Source organism: Mustela nigripes, chromosome 6 (assembly GCF_022355385.1).
Source record: "Mustela nigripes isolate SB6536 chromosome 6, MUSNIG.SB6536, whole genome shotgun sequence".
In the NCBI taxonomy this organism is placed as follows: Eukaryota; Metazoa; Chordata; class Mammalia; order Carnivora; family Mustelidae; genus Mustela; species Mustela nigripes.
The window spans coordinates 54,831,629-54,853,654 of record NC_081562.1 but is presented as its reverse complement, the minus strand read 5'-3'; the positions used below and the strand labels follow the sequence as shown (position 1 = coordinate 54,853,654).

Here is a 22,026-nt window from a genome sequence, read left to right as displayed (position 1 = left end):
TGGAAAATGATAGGGAGGTTCCTCAAGAAATTGGAAATAGAACTTCCACATGAACTAGTAACTCCACTTCTGTGTTTATAGCCAAAAGAAAGGAAAATAAGATCTCACAGAGATAATCTGCACTCCCATGTTCACTGCAGCATTACTCACAATGGCCAAGTATGAAAACAACCTAAGTTACATTGATGGATGAATGATGGGAGATCATCTAAAGAAGATGATGCCAGAAAGCAAAACGAAAAACTTTGATTCTTTTAATTAAGCATGGTTCAGAAATTTCAGGGGACAGAGATCTATTAAGAGGTATTTCTCCAGCTCCTTTAATTCTCTACCTCATGAAGATATTCAGTAATATTGAGGTAATACACTAATTTTGGTCTTCTGCGAGGAGATAATGGTTCCAACATCGAAACAGTTCTGAACATCCGTTGGTTTGGTCTTCTTGGCACACACAGAGGACTTTGCACGTAACTCTTACCTGACAGAGATGACTGCTTTAGACATGCATCGAGGGAGCTGTGTGTAATCCTTACTTCATGAACATAACAACCAAAAAAAAGGCCAGTAATAAATGCTAGTGAGGATGTAGAAAAATTGGGGCTCTGTGCATTGCCGGATGCAATGTAAAATGGTGCAGCTGTCTTGGAAAACTGTGCCTCAAAACATTAAACATATAATTACCGTATGACCCAGCCATTCCAATCCTGGACATGCACCCAAAATAATTGAAAACATATGCTCACACCAAAACCTGAGCACAAATGCTCATAGCTGCATTATTCATAGTAGTCAAAAAGTAGAAATAACCCAGTTGTCTACCAACTGATAAATGGATACCCAAGATGTGCCATATACGAGGAGGGAATTTCCTCTTTCGGTTAAAAGATACCTTAGGACACTTTTAAATTTTCTGATGGTCAAATGATCCTTTATTGAAATGTCTTCCTTTGTTGTTCTTCATTCCGCTGCACCACTGTTGATGTCATCTATGATGTCATGAGGGTGGCAGCCATCAACATTGTTGCCCACAGACTGGGCAGTCCCCAGGATCTCATTAATCGTTCCAGAGAGTTCTTTGGCTAAATACCGGTGCCACATCTGGCAGGCAATGTTGACAGTCTCATCAAAAGTGATGCTGCCACTGTGCTCCACGTGTTTCTGCATCTTTCTGTCCTTTGGTGATTCGCTCATCAGGGTAGAGGCAGAAGGTCCCCCTTCAATTTGGGCCTGTTGGTTCTGAGTGGTCAGTTTCACCATCATCCCTAGATCCTTCCAATCACCAGTTGGTTGCCTTGGTGAGATCATCACCAAACTGTTCTGTAGACTACCCCAGAAGGCCGAACTTGAGGGCCAGGGCCTATGTGGCACTGACTTCCCCACCAGTGCACGTCAGGTAAAAACTGATCTCATCAAGGTTGAACTTAGGTGGCATGGTGGAGGCGGCTGGCGTTGGATGAACCTGGATTCGGATGGCCCAAGACAGTTGCACATTCTCCTGCTTCAAGCCAAAAGCCAAAAACTTAAATTTTAATTTTAAAATTAATTTCTCAGGGCACCTGAGTGATTCAGTTGTTAAGCATCTGCCTTTGGCTCAGGCTGTGATCCCAGCATCTTGGAATTGAGCCCCGCATCAGGTTCCCTGCTCAGCTAGAAGTGACCTCTCCTGCTCCCCCTGCTTGTTTCCTTACTCTCTCTCTGTCCAATAAATAAATAAATTCTTTACGAAATTAAGATAATCTGCTCATCTTTTTTCCCCCAAAGTTGATTTCCCCAACTTCTGACAAAATATTAAATTATTACAAATATTTCAGGCCTACTAAAAATGAAGGCATATTGTTTTGAAGTGTACATAATTTTGAATGTATGTATTAAATCAAACATGTTTATTAAATTACTCAGCTCTCTATATTTATGGGTATTTTTTATCCTACGTATCAAAGGGTAAAACACATTAAAATGTCCCACAATTGTGTTTCTGGAATTTTCTCCGTGTGTTTCGATAGTATTTGGCTCTGTATAAAGCTATATAGTGTTTATGAATAAAATCACATGACTCATCATGATACAGCTTTATCCATAAAATGGTGGTATGGGGCCCACTTACTGCTTTTGCCCTACGGTATATTTTATTCAATATTACTTTTCGCTTTGTTTTTATTTTCCTTCCTTGAGGTATCTTTGCCTATCTGCTTTCTATTTTTTTTTTTTTTTTGTCATTTTGGCTTGAGTATGTTTTGTAAACGGCACAATTGTATGCATCTGGATGTGCATGCGTAAGTAGGTATGTAACCAATCTGAGAACGACTGTCTTTTGCTAGGAAATTTAAGAAGTTCAGCCCATTTTCATTATTATAAACGTACCGGTTACTATAGCATGTTACACATATGTTTTGTTTTTATTCATCATTGGTTTCTGTATTACAATTACAACAGATAGACTGTGTTTTGTTTTGTTTATAACTTCTTCAAGAACTTTCAAAATTATCCAACTGTCTCTCAGATTTTCAATGGAATAAATCACAGGAAAAAATGAGTACATTTAACAACATAGACATGAAACCGTATGTGTTTAGCATTGAAAAACATCACAAACTAAAGGATAATTGGCAAAGTATTTGCAACAAACATGATGGATACTTGCCCTATGGATGAGATCATGAAAAACTGGATACAACGGTCCAAATTGTACTTAGCTACAAGAAACAGAAAAGCCTACCATGGTGGCTTCGTAGGTGAAGGGACTGTTTTACTCAGGTAACAAGAAATCCCATAGGAATCAGTCCAAACTCCAGATACCACAAATGTCCAAGGCTTAACCCTTCTGACTCTCACATTCTTAGCATGTAGCTTTTATTTTTCTGGTTTCAAAATGACTGCTGTATCTCCCTGCAGTTCAAGCAGGAAGAAAGCAGAATGTGGAGAATGTGCCAGAAGACTTATTTCTCATGTCAACAAAAAAGGGTAGAAATCAAAATTTAGCTTTTGTCCCCTCCACAGTGGAGTCAAGTAAGGAAGAAAAAGGTTGCAACTGGAGATTAGGCCTGCCAAAATACAGTATCAGCCACATAGACACAGAAAAGAAACAGACAATGCATAAAATTAAAAAAAAAATTAAGACATAAAAGTCATCCAAAAATAATCAAGTTCAATAGTAATCAAAGTGGTTTTTGAAAAGCTGGCAGTTTTCAAAAAGTTCTTTACCCTTTGACCTATCCATTTTTATTCCAGGGCTCAGTCCTAAGGAAATAACTATAAACACAGACAAAAATTTGTCTTCTAGATTGCTTATCCGTGTTTTAAAGAACATTTTTTTAGTTGGCTACGATCTGAGTATTTGTCTACGCAGGTTAGCTTCTGGTAAGTTGCAAGGAGTGGATGCATTCTCCGTTTGTCCTTTGTGTTGCAAGAATGTAGGCAAAGCAGAGAAAGAACAGAATCATCTCATCTGCCGCAAAGCCAGGAACAGGACACACAGACCTCAAGCAACACTAAAAAGCTGTTCTGATAAAAAGCAGCTCTATTAATCTTGTTATCTCATCCCTTAAGAGTAGCTGTCTGTTGCTTTCTAAGCAAGGCGATGCTATTGGGGCGAGCGAACTTCTGTTTCTGCCCCTTCTGCTTCTAGTTCTCCTTCCACTGGCGTCTAACTCAGTTTCTAGACTCTCAGCTCTCCACAAGCCTCTCTGTCTCGGCGGTTGCTTACTCTTGCCGCGTAGTCTTCCAGTATGTTTCTCCTTACTAAGGCTCTCTGATTCGGGAGCTCTGTGTGCCCCACTCAATAAGGAGATTGACATTAAACACAGACCAAATCACGCTGCTTACAAAAGGGTTTACTCTGTAAGTATTAATGCTCTTGAAAGCACTGCACAGATTTCAGGCCACTGTCTTACAGTCTTTTGTAATTTTATTTCAAGTTTTTCCTAAAGAAGCAAGCCATGATCACTACAGAGCACTCAGGGAATACAAAAAACATACAAGAGAATGATAATAATCCAAAGATAATAATTATTGACATTTTAGTGTTTTTCTTAAAGCCCTTTGACCTGAGATCATATATATATATATATATATATATATATATATATATTTTTTTGTTTTTTTCCCCTGATTTGGGGGGGGGGGGGTTCTATTATTTAAATGACCAAAGATTAAACTATTTGTGACCAAATATAAAAATGAACTAAATTATACACATTTGATTATGTGCAACATGGCAGATCCAGTATGACCAAAAACAGGGCATCAAGCACTTTTAGTATCTTTCCACTTAAAATACAACTTCAGGCATTCAGCCCCATCCACTTGTTGCTTTTGCTTAATGCTGATCTGAACCTTACCTTGAAATGGCATATGAAAACGAAGTTTGCCAGGAGTATTCATGGTGTAAACGGGAAGACTAGGGACCTGTTTGACCTATGTAAGGGCTCTCAAGGATGTTTAAACACTTGAACAGCATTCTTAAGTGTTTATATACTCATTAATTACTAGTTTTCAATGACTCTTCTCTGTTCATTAGTTTGTCAAGTAGAGCAAGGAATAGGGAGAGAGGAAAATAAGTTTACATTCTGAGGTATGCTTCATAATCCCAAACCAAAGCACGGTGTCTAGTGTTTTCTTCACTTGTCTTAATGGTCCAGGTAGTGTCTAGAGTTACTAAATAAACATTTGTTGAGTGAAACCAAACCAGTGAGTCTTCAAAATCACATTTAAGATGAAGAGCATAACTCGAGATTTAACTCTCTTGTCCTCTCCTTTAGGAAGCACTGCCTAGTTTCCAACCAAATTTTACATTCCTTGATTACATTTCTCCTAACATGCATCATGAAAGTAGATTCTATTATAACTTTATTCTCAATTCATAGTGTAATATTTAACCCCTAACATTTTCTCAGTGGATGTTTGTTGGTTGAGTGTAGGCATCATCTTGCAGGTTAGTGGATACTTAAAATTTTTAGAATTTTAAAATTTGATACCACATTTTTTTATTCTCCATTTCTTTTAGGGCATGTTATTCTGCTTTTGGGAGGTGGTCATTACTGTTATGATTACATGAAGTCACTACACTGGGTGAAGCAAGACACGAAGAGGATCTTTCCAGGCAGCTAAAATAGTTATCAAGAAAAACCTTCATCAAGATCAAAAGCTTCTGCACAGCAAAGGAAATAGTCAACAAAACAAAGAGGCAACCCACAGAATGGGAGAAGATATTTGCAAGTGACAGTACAGACAAAGGACTGATATCCAAGATCCATAAAGAACTCCTCAAACTCAACCCTCAAAAAACAGATAATCACATCAAAAAATGGGCAGAAGACATGAACAGACACTTTTCCAAAGAAGACACACAAATGGCTAAAAGATACAGGAAAAAATTTTCATCATCATTAGCCATCAGGGAGATTCAAATCAAAACCACATTGAGATACCACCTTACACCAGTTAGAAAGGCCAAAATTAACAAGACAGTAAACATCAACTATTGGAGAGGATGTGGAGAAAGGGGAACACTGTTACACTGTTGGTGGGAATGCAAGTTGGTGCAGCCACTTTGGAAAACAGTGTAGAGGTTCCTCATAAAGTAAAAAATAGAGTTACCCTATGACCCAGCAATCGCACTACTGGGTCTTTACCCCAAAGATACAGATGTAGTGAAAAGAAGGGCCATGTGCATAGCAGCAATGTCCACAATAGCCAAACTGTGGAAAGAGCCAAGATGCCCTTCAAGAGATGAATGGATAAAGATGTGGTCCATATATATACAATGGAATATTACTCAGTCATCAGAAAGGATGAATATCCATCATTTCCATCAACATGGATGGGACTGGAGGAGATTATGCTGAGTGAAATAAGTCAAGCAGTAAAAGTCAATTATCATACAGTTTCACTTACTTGTAGTACATAGGAATAGCATAGAGGACATTAGGAGAAGGAAAGGAAAAATGAAAAGGGAGGAAATCAGATGGGAAGTGAACTAGGAGATACTATGGACTCTGGGAAACAAACTGAGGGTTTTATAGGGAAGGGGGTTGGGGGGGATAGGTTAGCCCAGATATAGGTATTAAGGAGGGCACGTATTACATGGAGCATGGGGTGTTATATGCAAACAGCGAATCATGGAACATGGAACACTACATCAAAAACTAATGATGTACTGTATGGTGACTAACATAACATAATTAAAAAAAAGAAAAATGATACAGGTAGATCTATATGTGCGGGCAAGCTATATCTACAATTTAGAAACTTTGTACAGGAACTAAGCAAAACCACGTTGTATCAACATTATAGGGTAGAAATAAATTCACATTGTCACAATTAAGCTAATCTATTTTAATATATTCTGTAAGGCAGACTTATCCTTAATTAGAATGCTTTTCAATCTTTTCATCCTTTTCAAGCAGTAAAGCTTTTATTAAGCAAAGAATATAAATTTTTAACAAGGATCTAACATTTACTAAATGTTTTTAAATTCTCTTTCCTCAGATTCTTAATGCATTTTAAGCTTCTTATTTGGCACTTTTTGACCAATCAATGGCATAAAAGGTGAATGTGTTTGTAACCTCACAAAAGAATGAACACTTGGATAGAAAGAACCATTTTCTTATTAATATGTACTACCTTTATCCTATATTAATACATTTCTCATAAAAGAATCATGATAATTTTAATAGAACCAAAATAGTCTCATTTCTTTGCAGAGAATCACTGCATAATCACCCTAGACAAGGCAATACTATAGGAATAAAGAAGCGATGCCAGGGCTTGGTAGCAGTGGTTGACTACAAAGAAGATTCATGGAGGAATTTTTAGGCTAATAGAACTGTTCCGTATGATAGTGGGATGGTGGAAAAATGACTGAATTTGTCAAAATCCGTAGAACTGTATATCATAAAGTGAACTTCAATGTATACAATTTAAAAATATCCACCACGGGGCACCTATCAGTTTAGCGTCACCCTTTAGCTCAGGTCATGATTCCAGGGTCCTTTGATCCAGCCCAAACTGAGTCCTGCTCCCAGCTCTTTGAGAAGTCTGATTCTCCCTCTCCCACTCCCCCTGCTTATGCTCTCTCTCTCTCAAATAAATAAATTAAGTCATTAAAAAAATGACTTAAAGGACACCTGGGTGGCTCAGTTGGTTGAGCGACTGCCTTCCGTTCAGGTCATGATCCTGGACTTCCAGGATCGAGTCCTGTATCGGGGTCCCGGCTCCTTGAGGCATCTGATTCTCCCTCTGACCTTCTCCTCTCTCATGCTCTCTCTCATTCATTCTGTCTCACATAAATAAGTAAAATCTTTAAAAAAGAAAAAAGAAAAAAATTACTTGAAAATGACTTAAAAAAATTAGGGGATCCCAAGATGGTATGCAGACTTTGACAGATGACTCTAACTGGATTACAAGGGGAAGGGGATGGGGGAGAAGGAGCTCACTAAATAACTTCGGTAACCACTGTTTGGACTGGGAATTGTAGGGTTAAAGACAAAAGATGCTATATGTAAACACTGTTCTCCAGTTAGTAAATTTGTTCCTCATAGGGTTATAAGTTAACAATTCTGAAACTGTTTTACATGTAAAGTAAGCAATAATGGACACACAAGTAACAAGATGGTGGAGATTGGGAACCAAATTTCCCACTGTCAGAGAGGGAAGTTACAGATAAGCAAAGGGAAGTAGAAGAAACCTTACGGTACTAGATTAGAGTCATTAACTCATATTTATCTTTAAATACATATATCTCGTACATCTCCATATTTAAATTATTAACATATATAGCATACATGAGTATGAATTTGTATTTAACTTTAAATATATTAAATATTTGAATTAAATACATATTTTATAAATTACAATTTAGGAATTGAATTGTATTTAAATATATTTAAAGTTAAATATGAGTTCATGCTGATGTATGATAGATATGATATATATTCACAGAGATGTGTATAGAAATAATGGTTGCTTGTATAAACATGGGTTAATATATTTTATATATGTTATTTATATATAACATATATTCTATATTATAATAGATATATAAATAATAGGTGTATCTCTACATATTATATATTATAGTAGATATAATAAGATACAGAAATAATAGAAATGTGTAGAACGATGAGTTAATATTTTTTCATATATTATTTGGAATATATTATTTATGTATTATATTATGTATGTACTATAATATGTATTTATATATTATATCATAATTATATGTGTTTTATATATCTATATGTTCTAGCTCTGCTCCAGAGAGGGCCTAGAAAGTGACACTGAGTATAGGATTGCCAGAGAAAATAAAATGCAAGATGTCCAAGTAAATTTGAATCTCAGAAAAACTTAATATACCCACTTTCATAAAACTGTAATGGAGCAAAATATCTGTGGAAGGGTAATGCCAGGGAACTGGAACTGGGTGGCTGGCGACGGAGGGGAGGAAGGCTGCTTTTCACCACACACCCTTTTACCAAATGCATGTGTTTCCTACTCACAAAATAAACAATTCAACAAGCAAAACCTTATAGGTGCCTCAGTAAATAAAGATATTTTCTAGAAATTGGGAGAAAAATAACATTTTAAATCTTCGCTGCTTTTTAGAGAAAGCTTGTACAATTGTACTGTAAGCCTCAGGGTCCACTGTTCTCTCTCCATGAGCAGTGTTCTCTGCCCTTCTGCAGACAGCTCGTGGTCTTGGGCAGTGTAACCTTTCCTTCCCAGACCTTCTTCCTGACCCAGCAAAGGGAGACAGCCTGAGAATCTGGACGGAGAGACAGGAAAAGGCTGTGCTCCCGGGGATAACAGCCATTTAATCAAAGTCTCCCCTTGAGTTTGAGAAGTGAGACTCTTATTCTCAGCTGTTGACACATGGAAATCCCTTAATTAAACTCAGCCTGGGTACCGTGCCAGTCAGCGCAGGCTAGCGACAAGGCAACATGCTTTAAATGAGGTAGAGGAAACATTTTTTTTAATGGAAGGAATAATTAGCCTGAGAAATTCACTGTCACAGAATCGCATAGAGACAAGGTAGCTCGCTTATCATACCCTGAAAAAGAGAAAGACAAAGAAAGGCAAGCTTTTAGCACTGCTGGGGTAAGAATGGCCTCGCAGGGACAGCGCAAGACGGGGGGAAGCTTCCCAGGTCTCTTGAGGCATATGGTAATCGTCAGAAAGGAATGCTGAGGTCAAGAGAGATTTCCTCCCCATGAGCAAGAGCAAAAAACTGTAGACCAGCAGCACCCTGCGTGGGGGAAGTGGAGGGGACCGTCTGCCTCCTGCAGGTTTGGGCAGAGTGGGGAGCCAGAGATACTAGGAGAGAATTAAACAGTGTAACTAAACTCCTCCCTTGGTAGAAATCCCTGCAAAGGGAAACAGAGTGTAACAGCCTGATGGTCCCACGTCCAGGTCAGCAGACGCGGCACAAGGACCAAGCTTTCCTCCATGTATAGGGACTCATGCCCTCCTCACGAGAGCCTTCTGTGCAGAGGACAAGGTCCTTAGTTCAATATGAAAGTTACAGGGCTGAAGAGCAGAACTCCTGACTCCTAGGCTCCAGTCTTGTTTCTTGAACTGCCAGAAGTCATGTAGGAAGATGTCAACTTTATCAAGCTTCTCCACGTTCCTGTCCCCCTTCTCTGCTCTCTTACCTGAAGAGAGAAGTTCCTCACCAAGGGCTCAGATCTCACAGCCTTGGTAAGGATCGGCTGGAACTGGGCATCCTGCACTAGTGTGTGGGCAACAGGAAACAACTTAAAAACAACCCTCACGTAGCTCAGAGAATGCACTGTCTGAAGCACCCCTTTAAAACAACCACCACCACAACCACAACAACAACAACCACAACAACATCAGGTCTTTGGTACTGTGGTGAGCTTCAGCCACGGACACCTTTTCTTTTCTTAATCAATCAATCTTTCTTTCTTTCTTTCTTTTTTTCTTCCTTTCCATCTTTCTTTCAGGCTTTATTTATTTATTTGACAGAGACACACACACAGAGCGAGAGAGAGAACACAGGCAGGGAGAGTGGGAGAGGGAGAAGCAGCCTCCCCACTGAGCAGGGAGCTAGATGCAGAGCTCGATCCCAGGACTCTGGGATCATGAACTGAGCTGAAGGCAGATGCTTAACCACTGAGCCACCCCGGTGCCCCAAGGACACCTTTTCTTGTGTTGCTTTGTCAATGCTTTTATACGATGTTGTGTGTCATGTGCTGTTGACTGGCAAGGTCATGGAACACTGCACTCTTGATGACAAGCCACCAGGTCTGCCCCTGTGCAGCTTCAGAGTCTTCTCTGCAGCGGGAAAGGAATAGGAATTGTGAAAAGGGATACAATGGGGGGGGTGGGGGTGGGGGCGAGATGTTCTACTGCTTCATGATGACTCCCCTGTGATGTCTCTCCCTTCTGTGTGAAAGGCTGGGTGACCGATCGTCTCCTCTACCTCGGTGCACTGGAAAGAAAGCTTGAAATCAATACACTTTGTTTGAGTTCTGACTTTGGCACTAGTATTCTTAGTATAAATTACTTATTACCTCTAAAATTTTATGTCATCATTTATAAAATATCATTTAAAATGGCACTTGACTGGGACACCTGCGTGGCTCCGTAGCTGAAGCATCTCTCTTTGGTTCAGGTCATGAACCTGGGGTCCTGGGATGGATTCCTGAGTGGGGCTCCCTGCTCAGTGGGGAGTCTGCTTCTCCCTCTTCCTCTGCCCCTCCCTCCCCTTCATGTGCTCTCTCTCTCTCAAATAAATAAAATGGCTATCCACAAAGATGTTGGGAGGAATAAATAAAGGAATTAAAATTGCTGCCAAAACCATTTTTCAGTAAGTGCTTCATCTGAATGATATGGCATCTGAGTCTTTTTTTAAAATATATTTTTCTAAAGATTTTATTTATTTGACAGAGAGAGAGAGATCACAAGTAGGCAGAGAGGCAGGTGGGGGTGGGGGGGAAACAGGCTCCTCGCTGAGTAGAGAGTCCAATGTGGGGCTTGATCCCAGGACCCTGAGATCATGATCTGAGCTGAAGGCAGAGATTTAACTCACTGAGCCACCCAGGCGCCCCATGGCACCTGAGTCCTAGCATCACCCTTTTACAAGTACCTAGATTTGTTCTTATCAAAGACAGTTTCCGACTGTTACAGGTTTGCAGTGGAAAGGAATACCCCACAGAGATGCCTAAGTAAATTTACAAAGGGTTTCGAAATATTTAGCAGGAAATTTCAGTGATAGAAGAAAATGATTGTTCGGGGAGGACCTAGTATGTCACTCCTTGTATGTGTGACCTGTAAACCCTTAGGAAAGAATCAGTTACACTATGGCATTTTGATACTTCTATGTTCAACAAGTGTTAGTTAGCAGAGTTAATTTATTAGTAATCAAAAAGGACACAAAAGCAATTTCTATTTGCTTATAGCTTGGTGGCTTTTAAATTCTTATGCAAAAAAATACATTCTTATCCATTTTAATTAATCTCATAGAAATTTTCTTTTCAAATTAAAAAAAAAAAAAAAGACTCCTCTCCAACATCCTTGAATATCTTTGACAGAAGACAGTAATATCCCCTTTCTCTTAAAACAATATTCGTTTGAACATATTTGGCTAAAAACATGTGAAACTCCCAAATGAGTTTCCCTTAGGATAATACAGAAAATCATACAGTTTGAAAACTGTCTGTTAAAGACTCTTGGGATTTAGTAAAGAGGAGAACAAAAAAATGTCTAACTTTCCTTCTGGCCTGACTTCCTGTGATCCCTAGTTTCCTAGCCCAGATGGTAAAGACACAAAAACACCATTGTCTGGAGGGTCACAACTTCTCAAGCTGTTTCTGCAGGCTCGCACTTAGCATCGAGCACAGGATCATTTCTCCCACTCTTGCTTTTTGGGTTTCCTGCAGCCTTGTGTCCTGTCCTTGCAATGTCCAAAGCCACACATGTGCTCATGGGCTCCATCTAGTGGTTGCTTCTCAAATAATTCAAGACTGGAAATGTTTTCTAGGTGGGTTCTAGGACATTTGATCCAACCTTTGTTTTGACCAATGGAACAATCTAGACCTAAGGAAATGAAGCAGAGCATGCTTGGCACACAGCTTGTTAGTGGTGGAACTGTAGCTCCACCCCCGAGCCCCCTTTCTCAGCTACATTCACTGTGTTCCCACTCCAACCTGTCCCTCGTCCTCTGATTTTACCCAGGTACGCACTGTCCAGTGCTGGCAGACAATGGGCTACTCTCCAGGAAGATAAACATCCTGACATTCAATTCTAATGTGAAAATAAGCAGGACGCATAAAAAAGGACATTTGAAATGATTATAGATACAGCAATAGAAAAAGTTATGTACTTCTGTTGGATGTATGTAAAGGTTAGTATGCTTTTTTTTTAATTTTTAATTTTTTTTAGAGATGGGGTTACAGTGAGGGACAGGGGAAGAGACTCCCAAGCAGAGGTCACTCCCAGTGTGGAGCTAGACGTAAGGCTCGATCTCACGAGTCCGAGATCATGATCTGAGCCGAAATCAATTGTGGGATACTTCACCAAGCAAGCCACCCAGGTGCCCCGGGTTAGTATGCTTTAAAATTCAACAGAAAGCTTTGTAGAATTAATGAAAGACACAGCAGACTTCAGTGTAGGAAGAGTCAGTGGAGGAGATGGAAACCCGTTATCTTCCCAAATATGAAGGAGTAGAGAAGATGGAGGAAGTTCCTAGGATGGGACATTTCAGGAATATGGAAATGCATGAAAAAAAGCATTCATATGATAAAGAGGTTGGTTGGAGCCCACAGGCAGATATTGGGGATTTTTAAAATAATTTTTCTTTTATCATACTTACTGATAGATTGTTAAAGTGGCCATGTAAGTTTTGACATATGTTTACACCAAGAGAGCCATTGCCACGGTTGAGATAATGAACATATGAATCACCCCCCTCCCCCGCAAAATTTCCTGGTGCCCTTGGTGATCCTAAGTTTTCCCTCTGGTCCCTCCCTGCTCAGTCAGTGATCTGCTTTCTGTCACTATAGATGAGTTTGCATTTTCTAGAATATTAATACATTTAGAAGTTTTGTTTTAAAAGAACTTCAAACTCAAAAAAATTGTAAGAATAGCACAAGAATCTCTTTATATATCCTTGGTCAATTGTTAACGTTTGCCACATTTGTCTTATCATTCTATCTGTATACTTGTGCGTATCACTGTTATTATTTCATTTCTGAACCAGTTGAGAGCACTGAAGACATGATGTCCCATTACCTTTTATTACTTCCAGGTGTATTCCCTTCAAACAAGGACACTTATATAACCAGAGTGAAACCATCAAGATCAGGAAATGAATATTGCTATAATATTGCCATCTGCCAATATACCCATGGACCCCTTTCAAATTTCAAAAGGCATTTCAATAATACTCTTTATAACTTCAGAATCCAACCCAAGATCATGTGTTGTATTTAATCATTACATCTGTTTTACTCTCCCTCAACCTGGAACATTTCCTCATTTTTTCCTGGTCTTTCACAACCTTGACTTTTTTTTTTTTTAAAGACAGCAGGCTAGGGGTGCCTGGGTGGCTCAGTGGGTTAAAGCCTCTGCCTTTGGCTCAGGTCATGATCCCAGAGTCCTGGGATCGAGCCTCATATAGGGCTCTCTGCTCAGCAGGGAGCCTGCTTCCTCTCTGCCTACTTGTGATCTCTGTCTGTCAAATCAATAAATCAATAAGTCTTAAAAAAAAAAGACAACAGGCTACCTACTCTGTAGTCTGTCCCTCACTTTGGGTTTGTCTGATGTTTTCTCATTATCAAATTCCAATGATGCAGTGTTGGCTGGAATTTCATTGAAGGGGTGCTGTGTTTTCTGTTTACCAGAAATAACTTAATGTGGGTTTATCCTGTTACTGATAATGTTATATTTTATCATTTGATGATGATGGTGTTGACTAAGTTTTTCCACTCTAGTTAATTAGTAAGTATTTTGTACTCACTAACTTAATAAGAGGGAAATATTTTGGGGAGCTCTTTGAGACTATGTCCATATCCTCATTAATTGTTCACATGCTGGTTTTAGCAACCAAGGATTCTATTTGAATTAGTTATTGCTGGGATGGTTGCCAAGTCGTGATTTTCTAATTCCATCATCCCTTCTATATGTATTAATTGGCCTTCTATCATAAAGTAGAATTTCTCTTTTTTCTCACATTTATTTGTATTATTTATATCTGTAAGAATTCATGAATTTTGATTTTTTCAATGGATCATAACCAGTTAGTGTCACTAATTTTGATGCTCAGGCGGTCCCAGATTTGGCCAGAGGGAGCCCCATTACGCCACATCCTGTGTCCTCCAGGCATGTCCTCCGGACTTCTCTGAGTGCTTCTTTACTTCCTGGCACATAATTTCCAGATTCATCTTATTCTTGTCCTGTCCTAGCCCTGCAGTCAGACATTCCTCCAAGAAGCCAGAATTGGAGATGTGGATGCAGGATGCTCATGGTAACTGGGGCGCCATTGCTTCTAAGCCCTTCCGAGTGAGCGTGACTAGGACATATGACACATCAATGCATGGGTATCTACTTCTACATCATCTCTTTCTCTCTCTCTCTTTCTTTTTTTTTAATTTTTAAATTTCTTTAGAGGGAGAAAGAGTGCTAGTGGGGGAGGGGAGGGAGGAAGGAGAGGAAGAATCATAAGCAGGCTCCACATCCTGCATGTAGTCTGACTCGGGGCTCGATCTCATGGCCTGAGATGGTGACCTGAACCAAAATCAAGAGTCGGATGCTTACCTGACTGAGCCACCCGGGTGCCCCTCTCCTCTCTCTCTCTTCCCCCATCTACCTCACCATCATGTTATCTATCTTAAAAAGCCAGGCCTTCAGACCAGTACCTCCAATTCCAGTCCAGCCCCACAGCTTCTCCCTTCCGCGCATGTGACGCCTTTCTCCAGCGGCGGGAAATGGCCCGACCGGCCTCCTATTCACTCACTTGCTTAATCCTCTTGCCTGAAACTGACCTCCCAGCGGTGCCAGCCCTCCCCTACCACCCAACTCTGAAACAGGGAAGGCGCAACAGGAAATGGGTTCTCTCTTCTCCTTCCCCATTCTCTCCATGCACAGTATTTTATTTTCTCTATTAAATATTGCCCCAATCTGTTCTCTCGCCTCAGCTCTACCCCCACTGCCTGAGTTCAAGCCTTTGACAGATGCTGCTGCTCCAGGTCTTGCCTCCAGTGACATACCCTGCCCATAGTGGCCCTGACGATCTTTCGGAATGCAATGTGACCCATTATTCTTCTCCTTGAAACTCTCCAATGACTCCCCATTGCCCAGGGAATTAAGTGAAGCTCTCCTACCCTACCATAAACCAGGCCCGGTCTCTACCTCCTCTGTCATGTTTGCCTCCCCCTCCCTTGGACCTTCAGTAGAAATGAACTTGTGCCATTGGTAGCATAGACCACCATTTCAGCATTGTGCTTCCATGATTCAGCAACTTCTGCTCCCGGACTTGCCCTTACAAATCCTGTGTAGATGTTTCTGCTTCTAAGAAGCTTCTCTTGACACCCTTTCTCAACAGGTAGTTGCTCCTTTCTGCAGTCCTATTCCTTGTATGAACATAAATGACTGCCCGGGTCACTCTCCGTTGTATGTATTTTATGCACGGCTGTCTCTCCTACCAGGAAACCAGTCCAGAGGGCAGGAATGGACTCATTGGCCACTGTAATTCTAGGATCCAGCCTAGTTTCTGCCGTGAGCTAGATACTTAATAAATGACATGGCAAAGGAGAATTTAGGGGTACGGCGCTCTTTTGGCTCGTGGATGCATGAATCCAATCTCTGCCTCTGTTGTCACAAGGTCCTCTTCCTGTGCGTCTGTGTCTTTCTCCTTGGAAGGACACCAGTCATATCAGATTCAAGGCCTACCCTATCCAGTGGGACCTTATTTTGACTTGATTTTCTGTCAGGACCCCATTTCCAAATTAAGTCACAGGGGCAGGTTCCAGGCGGACTTGAACTCTGGGAGAAAGGGCACTAGTCAATCCAGTACACCCAGCTTTTGCTGGGGGCAGTGGGGAGTACCCCCTCCGTCAGGACCCCTCCCTCTTTATGTCACATGTCAGGCCTACCCTTGTCACCGGGAATGTCACAGCCTTCCCTGGTACCCCCCAGCTTCTCACAGGGAAAGGAACACTGGGAGAAACCGTTGTCAAGGGTCACTCGTCAGACCTCATACTCACATGAACTGCTAAAAGAAGTTTCCTTCGAAGGCGCGTGTGAAGAACAGAAGCCCCACTCAGAGCTGGCAAGGAGTGTCTCAGGAGCAGCATCAATAAAAGGAGGATTAGAACACGGCTGTAGAGAAGGTAGCAACCTTGGGCCCAGATGAGAGGCTCCTCCAGCAATTGGATAAAGTAATATTCTTAAAGAATCTGTTCAGAGATGGGGATTGAATACAGTGGTCAGCTGCTCCACCAGCCAGCCTGCCCCTGAGATCTGAAGTCGCAGAAAACATCAAGAACTGAAATCAGCATGGACTTTCCCTTGGCCTCCGCAGACAGTCCAGTGACCGAGGGACTGGTCCGGCGGAACCCTCTTAGAGTGTTTTTGTCTCCGTGGGATTTTGGGATTACCCCTAAATCCCAGATCATGCTTTCTAGTACCTCAGACTGCTCCTTTAAGAGGCAGAGATCTGTTACCGGCTAGTAGAAGGCTGTAAAGGACAATGCAGGGGTTGGGGGAGGGGATGGTTAGTGGTCAAGATTGAATTCTGCTGCTCAGCCTCTCCGGTCCCCAAACCTCTACCCACCCCCCAACCTGGCAGCCGCCCAGGAGTATAACGTCCCCTGTCGCTTACTGCTACCATGAATCCAGGAAATGGGGGTGGGTGCCTTCTGATTTCCCACTGAGCACATGGAAAGTGACATTGCAGGGGTCCAAAGCAGAGAACATTCTAAATCATTTGAGAAGCTGCATTTCCAAGGCATTTGCCAAATGAATTTCGGCAGTAGCAAGAGCAGTGACAGCAGCAGTGGTTCCCCAGAAAAATCCAAAGAAGTGTTGGCCTGTGCGGTGTTAACACCATTGTCCCATGAATCCTTTCCAAAGAAGGCTGGAGGCAGGTGGCTCCCTGCCAAGGGCACTGAGCTGCGGGGAGAGGAAGGGTAGGAAGCAGTGCTTTGTATGCTGCTTGCTTATCGAGAGTGTGCTGTTTCCTGTGTGCAGGGAATTGTGTGGTCTCTGTGGGGCACTAGGAAGCCTTGGAGGAGACCGTTCATCTTACCGTCCTGCTCATCATTGACTTAATGCTAGCCTTATTCATTTCATTATATATTTATTGTGTATTTACTGCATTCTGGACCCTATGCTTAATCATAATCATAAAGGCTCACAGAGAGCAGTAAGGCTGCCTCTGTCCTGGAAACGCTCACAGCCCGCCATGGCATTGAGATCAAGGCCCGCAGAGCACCCACTAGACAGGCTAGGCAGGCACGCAGGAAACAGAGAAACAAAGTTCACTTATTTTGTTTTAAAAAATGGTAAGCATCCCCCTCCAAAATCATACAGTCTTCTCATTGTAAGAAGACTGTTGTACCACATTGTACCACTGTTATTGTTTAATTTTTAGGACAAATTCTTAAATCTGTAGGTTTTAAACTGGGCTGCGAGTGGCTGTGAAAAATATATACACAATTAACTCTAACACAAACAGAATGTGATCAGTACTGTAAGGGAGTGCCAGAGTGCCGAAGCATTGAGTCCCACAGGGACCCCAAAAAGTCTTTCTGGAGGAGGTGCTAATGGAAGTGGACTTTGATGGACAGGTAGGAGGGGTTGGAGTCTGTGGTTTCTAATATCATTCAAGGTCTTTCCGACTGATTCGCTGTGTGGTGGTGCACCGAGTGGGGAGGGTGGTCTGGACAAAGGGACTGCTCTGGGAGCAGAGAGGCATGTTGGGGGAACCCAGTTTTTCTTTGTGCTTGGAGAAGAAGGCACAGGGCACGTCAAGGAACTCAGAACCTGCATTGGTCTAGTTTGGTTGCAGCTGCACGGGTTCTTCGTGCACCGCCTTTCCCCTTTACAGTCTCAGGAACTGTTTCCAACAGGAAAGTCTGGATAGACTACTTTCCTTTCCAAAAGGCAAGCTGCCCAGGAGTAAAGCCTGGCATGACCTCCCTGTACTTGACCTGTTAAGGTAGAGAGAAGTCACTCGATGGCTTTCTTGCTTGATGTGCCGAGCACTGGACTCCACTGTCAGTATTCCTAAACCGCTTCTGTGTACGTAGAGCTGACCTTCAGAGGATGACATCTGAGCTTGCAAAGCTGACTTTCCTGTACAAAGTACAATGAGTTCCTGATGGTGTCCAGAGCTACAGACATTCCTGTTCGTCTGTGAGCTGCATGACTAATGGGCTTGGCCTCATTAAGAATGAAGTGGGCATATGAGAACATTTGCCAGGGCATCAACTGGTTGGATGGAGGAGAGCCACCCGTGAAAATATCCCAAAGCTTCTTCCTGGTGCAGGGTAGACTCTAGTTCAAAGTGTGCTCTTGTCTGGGGTGCCTGGCTGGCTTCGTCAGAAGAGCATGGGACTCGATCTTGGAGTCATGAGTTCGAGCCCCACATTGGGTCTGGAGATTACTTAAATAAAGACAACTTAAAAACAAACAAACAAACATAAACCAAAGGATGTCTTTGTCCTCAGCACTTTATGCATCATGGTGCAGATCCACACGCCTAGGCCTAGCTCCTGATGTGGCATTGTTCTTCTCTGTTCTGGAGAATCCCTGCCTTTCCCTTTGGGGGCTTACATGTTACTGAAACTCTCATGTGCATTTTATTCATGAGGTTATGATGGCTTCTTCCCATCCAAATTTATTTCCTCCTTGATCTTATTCCTTCTGCCCTATTTCCATTAAGGGTGAAAGCCCAACATCTACATAAGGCAATTTATAGTAACCCAAAGGGTTCAGTTCTTTTTTTTTTTTTTTTTTTAAGATTTTATTTATTTGTCAGAGAAAGAGAGAGAGAGAGTGCACAAGCATGGGGAGCGGCAGGCAGAGGGAGAAGCAGGCTCCCCACCAAGAAAGGATCCTGGTGCAAGACTCCATCCCAGTACCCCAGAATCATAACTTGAGCCGAAGGCAGATGCTTAACTGACTGAGCCACCCAGGTATCCCTTGAAGGGGTCAGTTATAGGAGTCATGTGACCTGTTGACAGACATTTTGGGTAGTCACGGATAAAAAGGGAAGTAGGCATCAACCTACAGTAACAAACTCAACAGAGCGTTTTAAAGATGAAGACAGTTTGTGTTACTTTTTAAGGAGTTTGAAGATAAAAAATTTGCAAATTTAAAACATACTTCCACCCGGCTCCCTCTTGGGGACTTGCAAACAGAGTTTTGCAAGATGACTCTGGCTGCCAGTTAGGACAGGGGAAAAGTGTGAGATGTGAAAACCTGTTAACTGTTCATGGACCAACATAAACTGAGTCATTGGGGGCGGGGGAGTTCATATTTGCATTTCCATGATACTGCTTAACTCCACTCCTCTTTGAATATACACATTGACTTTGGATTTATGTAAGATTTTCCAAACGTTGTTGTATGTGAATGCAAAGACGGGGGAAGAGAAGCTGATTTGGTTTTAAGAAGCCAAATGTGTGGCCATGGCCTCTCTCAAAACTTCCTTCCTTACTTTTAAAAAGAGGAGATTGGGCTAAGCATCTTTCCATGTTTAGCCATTCAAGATTAACAGGAGAGAATGCTATGTAGAAGAGTAAATACAGTAGATCCTTGAATAACATGGGTTTGCCCCGCACAGAGCCGTGACATGTGGACTTTTTCCGATCATGACGATAAATACTGTAAATGTATTTTCCCTTCCTCATGATTTTCTTAATAGTATTTTCTTTTCCATAGCTTACTTTATTGTAAGAATACTGTATATAATACATGTAACATAGAAAATATGAGTTCATCGACTGTTTGTTATCGGTAAATCTTCCCATCAACAACAGTCTATTAGCAGTTAAGTTTTCAGGGTATCCAAAAGTTATTCGCAGATTTTTCAGCTGTACGGGGCGGGGGGGGGGGGTTGGTGCCCCCAATAGCCATGTTGTTTGAGAGTCAGTCATAGTGCCCTGGCACCCAGTATTGACTTTGATCCTCACAGCTGTGCGAGCCGAATGAGATCATCTCTTTTCCCCAGACCTCACTTCATCTGTAAAATTATAAGATTGGCCTCTATATTCTTTATAGCCCCTCAGTTGTAATGTTTCGTGGTTTTCCTCAGTTAGGGTAGAAGTCTTATCCTTCCCTTTGGTGCTTTCGACTCCTGCTCTGGGGGGAGCGGAGAGGGAGCTAGGAGAGGCCTCTACTAATCACTAATTTTCCCTCAGTCCCTCTCTGCTTTGTTCTCTCTCTCTTCTCCCGCCCTTCTCTCTCCCTTCCTCTCCAGCTTCCTCTCCTACTGTTCTTCCAGAAAACTGGGGAAGTTTCCACATAACTGACTTTGCAGGTCTAGCTTTCCACCAGAGAATCCTGAGACCTGGATATGGGTGAGGAGAAGGGTAGAAATGCTTAGGCCTTTGCCTTGTTTGTTTTTGAAGACAGTTTCATAAGCCCTGTGACTTGTAGGTGATTAGGCTCTCAGGGCTGTCAACACTTTGAGCCTTGCATTGCTTAGGAATAGGTTTGGCCGAGAGTGACACAGAGAACCTAAAGTAGCAGCGGCTTTAAAAACCAGAGGCTTATGTTTTCCTCAGGCAATAGTCCAAGGTTTGCAGTCCACAGCTGGCTCGGCAGCCATGAGCCATGAGGTCCTCGGGATCCCAGGCAACTTTGGCGCCCCCGTCCCACTCTCCCTGGGTTGTAGCTCTTGACCTTTTGATCCACACCAGGTAATATGGAGGGAAAGTGAGGAAGGGGCCTGGAAACTGCCACCCTGCACTTATGCTCATGCTCCACTGGGTGGACCACATGACCACACCCAGCTGCAAGGGAGGCTGGGAAGTGAAGCCTCCTTTCTGGGTGGGCAGGTGGCCAGGTATCTGGGCAAATATGGAGGACTCTTAGGGGTGCCTGGGTGGTGAAATCAGTTGGGATCAGACTCTTGGGTTCAGCTTAGCTGTGAGTTCAGGGTCATGAGATTGAGCCCCAGGTGCTCAGCAATGGAGTCTACTTGAGGTTCTCTCTCTCTAGCCCCTCCTCCCACATACCTGCTTGCTCTCTTGCTCTCTCTCTCTCTTTCTCAAATATATAAATAAACCTTAAAAAAAAATGAGGATTCCTGTCAGCTGGGGGGAAGGGAAAATGGATATTTTAGGGTTAACCAACCATCTCTGCTACCACATCCCTATGACCAGCAAGTCTGGGATATATTCCTTCAATAGAGGGGAGGGGAATGAGTCCCGGGATTTCTAATATCCAGCATCCTTTAATTTCTCTTCAATCTTTCTTATCCTAAAAGACTCCCGGCCACTCCTTCTAGGCAGTGCCATGATCCAAGGACTCTAAGCCCACGTCTACATTGCGTGTGTGGAGTGCCTGCTCCATGATGGGCACCGTATTAGACGCGGGGACCAGAAAGGTAGACAAGGTCCTTCCCCTGAGGAGTCTGCAGTCCAGCAGGCAGAAGCAGACATGTAGGCCAGTTGCCCTTAATTGGTATAGAAGCACTGATAGACGCTTGAACTAGATACAGTGATACAAAAAATACAGGTACAGAAAAGAAGCAGTTAATTCTAACTTCAAAAATAGATGGGGGAGGGGTAAGGAAATACTTCATAAAGGAAGTCTCCATTAAGTTGAGTGTTTAAAGTTAAATTCCTTGAATGACAGGAACAGGGCATCCCTATCTTTTCTTCCTTTTTAATTCCTCTTCCATGACTAATATATTTTGCTTGCAACCACCTGTATGGAAATAGAACTTGGCTGCTGTCAAATTAAAAATACAGTATTGTTGGGCGCCTGGGTGGCTCAGTGGGTTAAGCCGCTGCCTTCGGCTCAGGTCATGATCCCAGGGTCCTGGGATCGAGTCCCGCA

General features: G+C 42.1%; 1 pseudogene; it reads right to left on the bottom strand.

Annotated features, from left to right (window-relative positions):
* Positions 1-957: 957 nt before the first annotated feature.
* On the bottom strand, positions 958-1,432 carry LOC132020286 (large ribosomal subunit protein uL11-like; annotated as a pseudogene).
* Between the last annotated feature and the right edge of the window lie 20,594 nt (positions 1,433-22,026).